The following is a 12,305-nucleotide window of genomic DNA, read 5'->3' on the forward strand; positions in this document are numbered from 1 at the left end:
TCTCTCTCTCTCTCTCTCTCTCTCTCTCTCTCTCTCTCTCTCTCTCTCTCTCTCACAGTGGAAGAGAAAGGGGAAGTAATTCTTTCTATTACTCCTCCTTAAATCTCTCTCTTTCCAAATGACAAAAAAAACCCTTCAAAATGGAAGATGAAAAAAAAAAAGTTCCCTCTCTCTCTCCATATTTAAATCTCTATAATTATTTTTAAAAAAATCTAACTCATCCTCTCACCCCTCAAAATGGAAGATGAAAATAATAATAATAATAATAATAATAATACTATCATACTACTATTAAAAAGTACATACGGTATACTTTTTCAAAAAGACCAAAAAACCAATGACATCTACCAAAAAAAAATTTAAATGACCAAAAAACCCTTCAAAATAGAAGATGAAAAAAAAATAATAATTATCTCTCTCTCTATACGTGGAGGAGACTGGGGGAGTAATTCTTACTATTACTCCTTAAATCTCTTTCTCTCTCTCTCTCTCTCTCTCTCTCTCTCTCTAAACGTGGAAGAAAAAGGGGGGAATAATCATTAATTATAATTATTAAGTATTAAAAAGGATAAAAAAAAAAAAAGGCACATAATAACCCATAATAGGTGTGGTTTTCCTTTCCCTAATCATGGGGGATAAAAAATAGGGAGATTTACAAAGACAAATATGGAGGGAGAGAGAGAGAGAGAGAGAGAGAAAGTTATGGAGAGTCGGGAGGGAGCGAATAATTATGGAGAGATTTACTACATAAAAACGGTTTCCGTCAATCCTCTTCCATTGATTTTAAAAGTTTTTACTGCATGGAAACCTTCACTAATAACACCATTACTTCTAATAAATTATCTCTATAATACACTATCCTTCCTTATATATACCATAGAGAAGACAAAAAAGCAACTATAATATTCCAGAATTTCTCAATTTCAAATTTATCTTCTACTACAATAGCTCAGAATATCTCAATTTATAAATTTCTTTTCAACTATAATAGGAAAAATCTCAACTTCAGCTTCCTTTGTCTTGGATCACTGGCACCGTTTTTATCAATTTCAATCACTCCATATCCATAAGGTACGTTTGCCAAACTAAACTTTATTTTTTTTTAAGTGGATCATTGGTTGTTGAAAGTCCAATAGAATTAGTAATGCGGGTCATTTATTTTCCCCAAGTATAAAAATTAAATTTTATGCTTATGCAAAATCTGATCGTTCTTCAATCAATCTTTGGTTTTGTGTTTATGTTGATTTTGGTTTTGGTTTTATGATTTTATTTGTGAGATTGATGTCATTCTCAGGACCTTCGTAGAGGAAGACAATGTATATCTTTCTTATGTTTCATGTTCCCATCTCCTTTCTATTATGGGAATTGTATTGTTTAGTGTGTGGTTTTCTTTATTATATTCAGAATAATTAGGTTTAATTTTGTTTTCAGAAAATACAAACTTTGAAAAATCAGGTTGCCAAGTTTTGTAGAACTTACTTCAAATGGATTAACCAAATAATCTTGTCTTAAGAAAATTCTTAACTAGGAGACTACCACCATGTGCATTTGTACGTGTTTTTTTTCTAGTTCATTTATATGTATCAGTATTCTAAAAATTACTATGCACTCTCCTAATACAGTGTGGGAACAAATGATTTAGATTAAAATTTAACTAATGGACCTTGAAACATTAGCTTCCATTGTTGCACCAATTGATACATATATGACTAATAAAATTTGTGAATGTTACCATTGAAACCATTAAGCAAGGAACAGTTGATGGGATCTCTATGGATTTTTTTTTTTTTTCTTTTTTTTTGAGAGGGGGGGGGGGGTGGGGGTGGTTGTGGGGGTGGAGGTGGAGGGTAAGAATCACTATGCCTATCTGCTATCCAGTTATGTTAAATACGACAAAGAATAAGATAATGAGGAAAACTATGAACTTGTGGAAGTTTAAATTTTCATCCTCTCACTGGTGAGATGATTAATGCATTTTACAACCAAAATGCCTCACTGCTTATGTCATTTGAAAGTCTGATCACATGTCAATGAATATCTTATTTATTATTATAGAGTTTCATATTGGCCAATGAGGTAGTTTTCACGAGGTCAGCAAAACCATTGAAGAAATTCGGTGGTCCAATGGACCAACTTGGTCTAAAACAGGAATTTTGAAAACTGGGGGTTAAGGGGTGGGGAGTAGGGGTGTGGTTAAGGCTCAGCTAACGCCGCCTGAGTATCTCTCCCTCCTAGGGGTAGATATGTCACACGAGGCACTGGTGGAGCCTACGCCCCTAGAGAATACTCTTGCAACTGAAAATTAGATAAATCCTATCTCAATTTTTTTTATTTCTATTGCAGGAAGATCATAATATCCTATCTTTTTTTCTTTATATAAATTTGATATCTTGGGTCTTTCTATGAGCAACGGCTTTATATTTTGTTTCGCATGTGCCAAAATTTGCCACAACAACAATCATGAGATGCTTCATATGCTAGAAAATTCCATACCAGCTCACTAACCAAGTTTCAATCCAAAACAAGTGAAGGTAGAGAATAGTTCAAAAGTTAAAAAAATAAAATAAATAAATAAAATTTATCTCTTTTTATTTATTTATTTTTATTTTTTTGCAATTCTATATCACTTAAACTTACTTTTCAACTAAATCTCATATATTTTTTTGTGTTAAAACTTGACCAATGAAATAGTTGTGAAGAAAGATTCAAAATCATGATATTTAGTATTTGACTTGCTTATAGATGTTAAAACCCAACAACTGGCACACACGTACGGTAAAGATTTCATTTTCTCAGTAAATACCCTAGCACAAATAAATTATCTATGCGTTCTGATCTGTAATTCAAGAGTTAATCTTATGTGGACTTATGGGGACGAGATTCATTCAAAACTCTGGGATTAAATCTTCGAGTCATAAAGCAACCTATGGAACACCCAAACCCATATGCTACAATTCTCAATGTTTATCAGGTAAAAGTACTCAATCACGGAATGTGGTCCTGCATCAACACAGGAGCAATGGGAGCATGCAAAGAAACATCAATAGGCAGATATTTCGGCTTTTCATGGAAGTTGAGCGGTCATTTCACCTCCCTCTGTATCAGGGCACAGCAGGCATGCTCCTAAAGAGACTACTTCTTCCTATGTTTATAATGTGGGGTAATGTTCACTATCTACCTACGTGGTGTATGCTAGCTCCCCTGTGTCTATCTCTATTTCCCCTTATGAAATGACATATCTAGTATATGCTATGCTGTTGGGAACTCAATCCCTTATAATATTTTTGGCATCCGGCATGCATGACTATAACTTTAATTATTTTCTTAGGCATATTAATAAATCAGCTATTCCTTACAAAATTCAATAGATGTTCTTTGAAATGCAATGCACAACTGGAAAGACTCGATGAAGGAATTATTATGAGGAAAAGGAAGGCTTTCTTCATTATTATATCAATTTAAATAAATTAGTTTATCAGATCAATAGATTTATTGGAGCATCACATGTTCCATGATGAAAAATGTGGTTTAAATTGGTGGGGCTAGGAGCCTAGGACATTCTTTATGAGATAAACTCTCTTCCACTCCTTATGAAGAGTACAAATTTTCTCTCTCAAGTGAACAGTGCAAGTAAGAAAAGGGGAAAAAATTAGGTTTACTTTAATGCTCTTTTGTGTTATTTGTACGTAAGTCTTGACATAACAACGTTCTCTCTATCAAGAAAAGAAATAAAAAGTATTACAACTTTTCATGCATTTGTTACTTTAGGTATTGAGGTGAGAGTGCATGATTCTTGTTGTCTATCTTGTTTGGTGAGTTTTTCTATTATCCAAGAACGATTATTATTCTTTATGTCTATTAATATTTATTAACCTCTAATACTGGCTATAGAATATGTGTAATCTCATTATTTATCATAGTTAGCAATGTTTACCAGGACAAAATCCCTTGGTTTTTTTTCCTTTATCAATGGTAAAAGGAAGGCACTATGACTTTTCTTATATTTGTTACATTTGATATTGAGGTGAGAATATGATATGCTTATGGATCCAACTTATTTGGTGATTTGTTCTGTTAGTTATCTTGCATAGGTTATATATTATTCTTGATGTTTGTTAGTCTTTGTTACTGGCTAGAAAAGAATTGTAATCCCATTATTTATCAACGGAGTTCTCTTTCACATTGTTCCACATTAAATATTGGTGTTATTACTTTGCACATACATGGTTGACATTGCGTATCTCCATTTATTTATACACAGTTGAAAAAAGTTTGGTTTTCCAATAACAACCTGTCGTCTAAATCTCTAATGCATATAAACTCCTTTAGATAGAGTAGTTAAATAATTATTGTTGGTAATTGTAATAAGAGAAGTTTCAATTATGCCTTTCAATTTTAATCAATCTAGATGCAACTCTTAACAAAAATAAAATGCACCACGTTTTCGTGAAGGCATGGTAAAGTAGGAATTCTTTTACCAATGGTTATAGTTGCATTCAGATGAGTGTTCTAGGAACAATGAAGGGCATTTTTAACCACCAACACAGGGGGAGAATAATGATGACTTTAGATTCGTGGGTGAACCATTCGGTGAAGAAAAGGATTTTATAAAAAAATTATATAATATAAGAAACTAGGTATAGCAAGGAATTGAAGAACGAGCAGGAAACATCATGTGAACATGATGAACATCCTTTGATTGGATTCAACTTGCAATCCCAAAATAGGCCTGGTCTATATGAGTGTAAAGCGTTGGATGAAATTAAAATAGTTAGCACTCATCTCTATGGTTCCATCAATGTCTTTTATCGGTAGAAACTTCTGATTAAATGCTCAATGTGATAAGAAATAAGATATAAATTAAAAAAATTATGTGAAGATTCAGTTAGCCTACCATATTTTCAAAATAATTTTCTTACCAATTACAAAATAAAGCCCTTCTTCTTAAGCTTAGGTGGCGCTTAATTTGTGATGCTCATATTAAAAAAAAAAACAAAAAACAAAAAAAGGAATCATTACTTGGAATAGCATTGTTAACATTTTATTTCACCTATTTAAAAAAAAAAAAATTGGTTTTCATCAAGATTGGTATCGATTACGATACTCGCTTTTGGAATTATCCATGATACCATATTTACCTGATTTTACTTTGTCTAACCACTCTAATCTCTCCACCCATAATATTGTCTTAACTTGGGTAATTGATTTCTTAGAGAAATTCTTGGAATGTTAGTCTCTTATCCTCTTTTGCTTCGTTTGCTTATGGTAAAAAAAAATCTTGAACATTCTTGTTTCGTTAATATTGACTGATGGTAGTGTATCATTTAAAAAAAAAAAAAAAAAAGTGTCTTAACCACCAAATTAGCTACAAAATATTTAGATTTTGTTGATATTACTGACTCTCATGGATTCTCAAACAGGTGTTCATGCTACGGTCTCTTTGCTCACATTGGTAGTAATTCTTTTGGAAACTCAAAATACATCCAAAATTTAGGATCTTCTTTTGAAGACTTGCTCATGGAGCCATTCCTACCAAAGATGTCTTGGAAATTTTGTTGGATATTGATTCTTGTGGTTTCTGCCTTTCTCGTTGTGAATCCATATGACATATTTTTCTATCTTTTGAATTCACCTGACGAATTTGGGTAAAAGGCCCCCTCCACCAGTTCTTCTTTCACGTCTCTCATTATGTATCTGTTTAATTTGAATCTATTTCCTGCATATGATATGGGCAGAATTTTTGGTGTTTTTATAATTTCTTGCTATTTTGTTTGGGCTCATAGAAATCCAGTCATCCACTCAAAGGTAAAACCCAATCCTTATATGATTCTGAATAATGTGAACCATTGGATTTGATTACTCTTACCCAACCACGTTGCAACAGGAATGCATCGCAAGGGATCGCCCCTTGGACACTATATCATCATTCCCTTTACCCTACTCTAATGTGGATTTTCTTATTTGATGTGTATAGGTATTACTAATACAGTTCAAAATGTGTCAGAATGGGCAAGTAATGTTATTTTCAAGGAAATTTTGTCTCACTTTATGCAGACTACAAGATGATAGGAAAAAGTATTGATGCAGTTACTAGAGGCATTCTCAATGGCTTGAAGCTGAAAAAGAAAGAAGGGTGGGACGTGAGAGAAATTTGGAGCAATTCAAGAGAACTAGACAGTCTAGTTTTGGAAAATATCACTAGCTTATGGCCTTGGAGCATTATTCTGCCAATTTTTTTTTTTTTTAAATGTATATAATCCACTATTTTGGCTCATTTTCTCAAGAAATTCAACGATCTTGTGCTTTTGTTGAAGCGCATCACTTATCTTGTTATGAACAAGAAGACCACAATCCATAAATCTAGCACTCACCCGGATGTATTAATTATCTTCATTAACTGAGTTTTCTTCCTTTCTTTCATCATCAACATCATCATATATATATATGTGTGTGTGTGTGTGTGTGTAATGCAAGCATGCCTATATTATTAATGTAGTTCAAAATTTTATTTTGTTTATGTAGTGTGGTCAAGATTTTATAAACCAGAACTAGATGCAGGATCTGCTTCTATCAATTCCAATTTAAATTGGATCAAAGTCAACCTGAATCAGTCGGGACCCAAAAATATTGGAATAAAAAATAATAAAAGTAAATATTTTTCACATATATCTTTTATTCTTTTGGAGCTTTAATTCAAAAGTCTTGCACATCTAACTAGAAGAGTAAGTATCATTAATTTTTATTACGTTATTCACTAAATAAAGGAGAATCAATAAAAATTGAAGATCAAAGGATATTCATGACCAATTTTAGAATAGATCTTATGAATTAACATTAATTGGAAGTAGCCATCGATTCCAATCCGACTCTTTAAACCACGACAATAGGGTTCTCTATTTCTTAATATAAGCAAGAGAAGTAGTCCAACTCCTTAAACCATTTGAGTATAATGTTCTCTAGTTCCACCTCTTCTTCTCTTCTGTTATTTTAAAATTCTCAAATTACCTTTCGTACCCACCCCTCTCAACAATCCCCCACCTCCACCTCCTCCTCTTCCTCAACCACCACCTATGCCACATGGAAAAGGAGCAACTCCTTCGCCACCCCATGCACTTGGCCAAGCAAAAACACTCCAAGAAATCAAATACCAAATTGAATTGAAGAGACCAACCCACATGGGTAACCTTAATCGAGTGCTCAAAGGAAAAAATTGAGGATCTAATGTTGATGGTAAATCATCTCATGCAGTGAAGAGTCAAATTGAGGCCTCCGGGGGTGAAAAACAGAGCATAGCTGATGCATTGGCAGAGATGACAAAGAGATCTGTGGAATACGCATAGCATAAAAGTACAATAGATTTAACTAACGACTTGATTAGTTAATTAAAGGCTCTATTTGGTTGTAAAGGGAATTTAAAGGGAAGGGAAGTGAAATTTTTATATTTTAAAAAGAAATGTTTGTAATCATTATCTCATATGATTGTATAAACTACTTAAATTTTTTTAATCATATTTAGTAATAATATATTTTACATGTAATTTTTATTTTACACATTATGGCAAAAGGTTTTGGATACAAAGTAAAGTGAAATTTTATAATCAAATATAGAATGATTTGAAGTTAATGTTATAATCACATGGGTAATGATTACATATTTTTTTTTTTTAAATATGAAAATTTCACTTTCTCTCTCTTTAATTTTCCTTACAAACAAACATAACCATAATGCATCACAAAGTTGTTTTCTTTCTTTTATTCCTATTCCTCCTTTCTTTTATTATTTAAATTGTTTTTTTTTGTGTCTCAGATTAGCTCACTTCCAACAAATTCAAGAAGACATAAAGAATTACGCAAAATCATAAAGGAAATGGATGAGCTGCTTAAATTCCACCACGGAGTCAAATAACTTGATGTATGGGCCGGAAGTGGATCTTTGTTCAGGAGTGCAACTTATGTTAATGCTTCTTTTATCTATCTCTATCCTCTCCAAAACAAAGGGTGGAGATATCTTTCCACATGAAGAAGAGAGAGATAAGCACATAAAAATGCTGACATAGGACATACTTCCGGGTAGAGTTCATTTTTTCCTCAATATATTTATCATTAATTAAACTCTTTTTTTTTTTTTTCCTCATGCCGTTCAAAACCCGTGGATGTGGCTTCACTCTCATTCATCTAAGGGATGGGAAGAGGAGGTAGGATAGAGGTAGAGTGGGGGAGATGAAGCAGGGTAGGGGTAGTGGTGGGCAACTGTGGGCTGATGGAGGAGGAATATAGGAGGTGGGGTGAATACGAAGGGTATTTTGAGATTTTTAAGATATCTGGGGAGAAGTAGAGATGGAACTTTGGCTAATTCAAGAGACAGCCTTTTGTTGACTTTTGGCGGCAGAATTGTCTCCTGGACTTTTGGTTGTATCCAAAGAGTAAACCTTTTGTAATGTTTTGGGGGCAAGACCATTCAAAATTCTTTGGATTGAATATTCAAGTAATCTAATAAACCATTGGGAACACCCAAACCCAAATGCTAGTTTTTTTTTTTTTTTTTTTCGTCGAGAGAGAATGCTGCATGTCTCAATATTTATAGTAGGACAAAGTTTTTTGTCTATGAGAAATCCCTATTCCACAGACAAAGAGATGTGTAACGATCACAGTGTCGTTGTTTGGGGTTGCACATCACTATATTTGGGCGGAGGGGCCTCTCATGTAAAAGGGCATTATATATATATATATATATATATATATATATATATATGTGTGTGTATATATGTATATATATATATATATATTACACTCAATTTTTATAGTTTCAAAAAGAACATAAAATGATTTAGTTTTATTAAATGGGATTTAAACTGCCACTAATATTGGTACTTTAATATCCATTTATCCATATTCCATGTAGTGGAGGTTCATGACAAGCTCATGCCGATAGTAGAGAGGCCACACCTAACCTGTTATCCACATTCTATTTTATCTTAATTTTCCAAAATAGTTGAGAGTTCGGATCCACCCCATTACCACATACAAGAAAGAATGGCTGTTATGCAACTGCTTTAATCCCACATCAAAACTGAGATGGAAAAGCAAGAGCTTTGGTCGCTATAAAACACATGAATTGAGATAGTCTAAGAAATCCAATACCTCTCATGTATAAAGGAAACGTACCTACATCAAGTACACGTCTCTGGTCCGTGGATTTAAAATCTATTAAATAAAGAGAAAAAAAACTGATTTTAAATCCACGAATCAGGAACGTTATCATGCATTCGCTCTCATACTTTTCTTAAGTTAATGAGGATACGTATTAGATCGAATTTTATCGCTGAACACATGTTTTTGTCGTTGCTTTGAAAGTAATTCCGGAATGCATTTTAAGCGGCTCAATTTGGGAACGGCATCTAATACACATTTAAGACACGAATTAGCTATGTGCATTGACAACAACTTTTATAATTTTCTTGCTTAACCTTTACAAGATTCGAAAAATATTCGCAAAAGTAAGATTAAACGGACTGGATAATTGTTATATCGATCTAAATAAATTAGTTGATACAATTCTATTGATCATCACATGTTTCATGACGAAAAATGTGTTTAATCATCACATTAATGAAATGAATGACCCACATACTATTATAAGACAACATGGAAAAGTACTTTCATACCTTTTCACATTGCTCTATTTCCTCTGGAACTCACATATCTTAATTTTTCTTTTTTCTTTTTTAATCTTTTTTATATTTTTTTAATTTTTTAATTTAAAATTTTTTTTTTTGAATTAAGAGTATTGATTTAAAGGGAAGGTTTGATTCAGCTCCTGTATCAACTGTCAAAGGTAGAAATCAAAACTGAATAATTTCTTAAATGATTGTAAGATTCTTAAATGGTTTCATAGAAAATCCCGCATCCAAAAACTTATACATGGTATAAACAATTATTTAATATAAATTTACTCCATCATTTTGAATTATGAATGATCGCTTTTAGAAAAAAAAAAAAAAAAAAGCAATTTCATCAATGTAAGAGGGGGCAGAAGGTTATTGAAGATTCAAGGTGTTATTTATTTAATATATAAATCAAAACTTAATTTGTTTAATGGTTAAAATCAAAACCGTACCCATTTATTAAATGGCCTTATTTTAAACCAATATCGAATCATTTATTGGCTCCATTGTAAATGGCTCAATCTGATTTTAGTAAATGTTTTGGTTTTGACACTTTTAGGTTAAGTTTTCTTTCATCCATGGGCTCTCCACTGGAGGGGTTTCCGATGGTGTGCAGAGGTATTGGTTGACAATAGGGTGTATTATCACCTTCATACAATAGGAAATGGGAGTTATTATAACTCTAAAAAAATGGGTGTTTCTTCCACCCATGGTGAAGGAAAAAACTTGCGTACATAACTCTTTTTTCCTTTTTTTTTCTACAAAGGGAGTGAGGTCAATGATAGGTAACGTCTCTCTTCGTCTCTATATGAAAGGTGCAACATTTTCTTTTCTTTCAAGTGATCAATGTGTGTTAGGAGCAGAAAAGAAGAAAACGTTTTCTTGGGTGTTCTCTTATGTTCTTCGGACGTGAGTTTCAACATGACGACATTCACTCTATCAAGAGAAGAAAGAAAGATACTATGTCTTATCTAGTATTTGTTATATCGGGTATTGAGGGGAAATACAAATGTTATCCCGTTGTAGAGGTACTCATGGGACGGGTAGGGCTGGGTTTTTAACCCTTACCCAACTCTGCATCCCCTTAATAGCCCTGCTCGAGCCTAGAAAAAATCAACCCTAACCCTAAGGGCATATTGGGCCAGGTTCTTACATCTATGGTAGAAGAGACTAACAAAAACTACTTTAATCTAATATATAATGTGGCAGGAAGAATATTATATATATTATAATAGTATGTAAAACAGAAGTCATAAGCAAAATATATATATATATATATATATATATATATATAAAACCAACGTTTTAAAGTCAGGGTTGGGTTGGGTTGGGTTGGGTTGGGTTAGGTTGGGCTGAATCTAGGCCTCAACCCTAGCCCAGCCCAGCCCAGCCCAGCCCAACCCTAATCCACCCTTAGGGTTAGAAATCTTAGCCAAGACCTTGTTTGGGTTCAGGGCGAACCAAAGCGGGTTCTGACCATCATAGCTAGATGTGAACCTCTATCCCATAGGTCTATGTTGGGTCCTGACTGACACTGAGAGGGGGTTGAATCAGTGTACTCAAAACTTTTCCTTCGATGGTTCTGTTGCCAAGTCACCAACTGATGTGACTCACTCTTAATCACAATCTACCAATGCTGCTCAAAGCTACTATATATATTAAAGATATCATCATTGCTGCATGGAGGTCACTCACATAAATTGTATTGTTACCTGGAGCTATCTCACAACCCCTATACTGCAAGTACATTTATACACACATACCCAGTCGTATGCATATCCATGATACACCACTAAGCGGTCAGGCCCAGCAGATGTGCACACCTATTCTGCAGACAACCACTCCAATGCACAATACACATAAATACATCAAGAATACAAAAAATATGTGTTTCAGCCAGATGCCTACTTACACTGAATAATGCCCACTAAAGGGCTCAACATCTATTCAATACTAATTTTTTTACTGTACCCACAGCCAAGGGAATGCATTCCCAATTTTCACCTCTGATGGACAAAGGCCAGGTCTTCACCCCAGGTTTTCCAAAAGGATTTGAGAGGCCACACCCATGGCAAATATGTTTAGGCAGTGATAACTTCTACTGAACACCAATTACAAAATAAAGGTTAGGATTATATTAAGGCCCTATAACAATATCCCACATAGCATAGGTCTATGGCAGAATAGCCTAGCTAAGCATACAATGGAAATACAGTAATTCAAATACACAAATCAATGAGTGTAGAATAGCTTAGAACTCTGCAATGTCTCCGATCACTATTTTCGAAAGGGGAACTGGGAACTTTGATTGTTTATTGGAATCTTCAAACTCCCTAAAGTCGATAGAGTAGAATCTTCAAGTGCACTATGGATCCCGAATCTATCTATGTATAAAACACTTTTGACAATGAGTATGCGATACATACACTCTCTCTCTCTCTCTCTCTCTCTCTCTCTCTCTCTCTCTCTCTCTCTAGCTAATGGGGATAGGTGTAGTCCCAAGCTCATGAGAGTATATAAAAAAGAAGATAAATCTCTAGTCCCAAGCTCATGAAATTATTGTTAAGAGTATGCAATACCTCAAGAGGCTCAAGAGGAAAAACCAAAGGTAAAGGAGGGATTTTTTTTTTTTTTTTTTTT

This window comes from Macadamia integrifolia, chromosome 2 (assembly GCF_013358625.1).
Source record: "Macadamia integrifolia cultivar HAES 741 chromosome 2, SCU_Mint_v3, whole genome shotgun sequence".
Taxonomy (NCBI): Eukaryota; Viridiplantae; Streptophyta; class Magnoliopsida; order Proteales; family Proteaceae; genus Macadamia; species Macadamia integrifolia.